A 3563-nucleotide genomic window follows, 5' to 3' on the forward strand; every position below is an offset into this window, starting at 1 on the left:
CCTTGATAGAGTACAGAAGATAAGATTGAGGATGGCAGAGATATGAGTGGTGAGATGGAGAGGGCGAAGGGGTTGGGGTGAGATACTGAAGAAAGGACATGGGAGAGACATAGGGGCAGAGTGGGGGAGACGAGACAGAAAGGACAGAAAGAGAAACAACGATATTGAGGCAGACGTGTGGCAGGCTATGAAGGAAGAGTTTGTAATTTACATAATAAGTGAGTTGATTGATTAATTAAATAAACTGCTATCTCACTTGGTACATTAAGAGTAACTCCAAACCCCAAGTCAGATGACTGTAGAACACTAGATTAGATTCCCTGCCACGGTCTTAACGTTCCTTGGCAATGAGGCAATAATCTACCCAGGTGTATATTATTTTTGGCCAAAAATTGACGATTTTTTTATTAAAAAGTTACCCTTGGACCCCTCTAGGTTGACAAACATGGGTCAAACATCAACCTAACGACATGTGGGGATCTATCGTGAGCAAAGAAACACAAAGATTAAAAAAAAAAATTAAATTAAATTTTATTTATTTATTAAATCGCAAAAAACGATAATCCAACCCTTTGCGATTTTTTTTCTTCAAATTTTCAAACAGCTGTGGACAATCATAGTGAGCAAATGGACCAAATATATATATTTTTTTCGCATACAAAAATGATAGCTCACATTTTCCCAAACTTGCCTCTTTAGAACAAACTTTATTCCTTGTCCTAAACACGAACTGTATGCAATTCGCAATCTGTCTATTGAAATACAATAAATCGTAACAGGTGAATGGAATAATTTGTAACGAGGCAATTAACAAAGATTGTGCATTAAGTTTCCCAAATTTATCCAAACTTGCCCAAAGACGCTTAAGTTTAGGTGATTAACAGGGGTCACAATCAATTACCCGTAACAAGTGAATTATCTAAATGGTCTATTGCTTTAGCTTCTCCCCTAAGGCAAAAAAGCGGAAAGTGATCTGGGACCGCTCAAAATTGCCAATCAACGACAATAACAAAAAATCCCTTTATAGGTATACCGTTTTTATTTTTTTGTATTTATTTGATTTCCAGGTACATGTATAAACGAAATAGACATGACAACACAAAGCATATACCATGAAAGAGTTACAAGACAGTGAAAATGCCACCAGCGGACGCCTGAGGATTGCCTAAAAGAATTTCCATTCTGTCATGAACTTCTCCACATCATAAAATAACATTACATGATTCAATTTAATGTAATTCATTTATTGTAATATCTGAAGGGATCAGAGATCCGCGTGTAGAGACCTGCACACCACCCTGCTTGAACGCGCCAAGAAGCTCACTCCTCGAATGTCAGCCCTCCACCGAAAAGGCACTCCGACACAAGTGCCAGAAACCGAACCGAATCAAATTCTAACACCTATACATCCGAACGCCCTCTCAATGGGAGCCCCTCAGCGCATCCAAACAGGGCGATATAGAGGCCTCCACACACAGATCCCTGATCCCATCAGGTAAAGTATCTCAAAACCTAGGAAAGGCATAAAAGCATGAAGAACATTAGAACGGAAATAACTTTTTTTCCTGGGTTGCTTAAAATGTTATGTCAACTATAGTCCCAAACTCCTACAATATCAATGCAAATATGAAAATTCTTTTTATACAAAGACCTAGCAAGACCTTCATTTAACACTAGATTTAACATTACATATTTTGTTGTAATAAAATCAACATGTTTTAATATACATACGTCAATTAAGTCGACAATAAGCCTAAGCTCCTTTATTCTTCGGTCAGGTGGCGCTAGCTGCGCTGATGTAGCCATCACAAGCTCATGCCTTCTCTGTCTGCTAAAGCTCTCGTTGCCTCTGACAGCTTTGTCCTTTTTCCCCTGTCCATATAAGTGGATGTCTTTCCCGCCACCGGTAGGAAAATATCGTCACATTTCATATTGAGCTGCGACATTTTAAGTTCGGGCACCACATTAGCAGCGAGCAATGAGTAATTCTATTTTTTGGCGGGGGTAAGATTCCCACTATAAGACATAATTCAGCACTTCCACCGATGTTCGGCGGAAGTGTTGCACAAAGCAGAGTCATGCATTAGACTTATATACAAATTAAGTACGAAATTATGGAACGCCTTCATAAAATCTGGTGCCCTCTTAAAAAAGTAATCCCTCACCAAGATGAAGTAACATAAAATGAAAACAAGTAGCTATCAAAATGATTTGAGATCATTATCTGTATTTTCAGTAACCTTTTATTAAAATTTAAACTGCCCGAACCGCGTGGAGCAATGTGTTGCAAAAGGTCCATTTCATTTCATAATATGAATCGAGGTAATGATGACCTCAACATGAAAAACTGTCATGAAATAAAGTAATGCTTTTATAAACTGCATTTATATCCTCATAAATGAGTTTTACAACGTGAAATACACTTGTGCTTCCTGAAAAAGAAAACCCCAACTTTCTCCAGCAACATCTCCGCAAGTCAACATAAAGATTTATATTGTAGTTCATTATTACAAAAAAAATATTATCTTCTTTCATATGATACCACGTATGCGTAGAAAGCGTCAGGGACCATTTTACTAAAACTATTTAAACCAAAAATGTTAAAATTGATTCGCGCACTAGATTGGGATCTATGCAGAAAAACACTATGAATGGCATTGAACAACGATCACTGTGTTTTCATTTCTTTCGTCTTTTAACCATATTGTTCTGTCCACTGGACTTAATAGGGACTTTTAGATTTGCGTGGACTGATACGTGGGACGTCCATTCAAGGCAGTGCATTAAAAGGACGTCGACCGTAGCAATCCCCATTGTCTTCGTGCGAATCTAAAAGTCCCTTAATTACGAATCAACGACTTCTCTTTCCCAACAGCACAATGGAAACAGGCGATTTATCGTTGTGCTGTCATCTATGTCAACTACCAGCCTATCCACCCTAACACCAGGAGCTTCACTAATTACCTATGTATCACTACGTAAACTATGGACTTTCATGAGGCAGAAGCCAAACCTGACAGTTAAACCTTCCAAAACACAAGTCCGTGCCCCGCCCCCACTCAGTGTTATTTAGGGTACGCATATGCGTGTTCCCTCCTTTTGAAAACATCCCCTAAGTCCGGTGTGTAAAGTCAATTGTGTGTATGTACGAGCCGGACTTTGGTGCGTGAAAAATACCCCTTTACCGTACATTTTGGTAAGACGCATGCGGTCATTCCGACCCCGGAGTGGTGGTGGGGGGGGGGGGGGGGGCCGGGGTCTGTGCCTTCCACCTGAAGAACATTCATATTTTGGTAACATATGAAAGAGGATGAATTGAATTGTTGACATGAATTAATAAGAATTTATTAGGACATAATTTAAAATTAATTACTATAATAATTTTTAAAAACTTTATTGCAGACACACACTGTTTAATTGCTCTTTTAGAGAGCATTCCATAATTAATTTAATAATTACGTACATGTAAATTAAAAAAACATATTACACATTACATACAGACATGTCGAGGGCACGTAGATATGGAGTGGTTGGAATTATTTGTCTCATTGTTATGTCAGTGT

Source organism: Strongylocentrotus purpuratus, unplaced genomic scaffold, assembly GCF_000002235.5.
Source record: "Strongylocentrotus purpuratus isolate Spur 01 unplaced genomic scaffold, Spur_5.0 spur5_scaffold_8, whole genome shotgun sequence".
In the NCBI taxonomy this organism is placed as follows: Eukaryota; Metazoa; Echinodermata; class Echinoidea; order Camarodonta; family Strongylocentrotidae; genus Strongylocentrotus; species Strongylocentrotus purpuratus.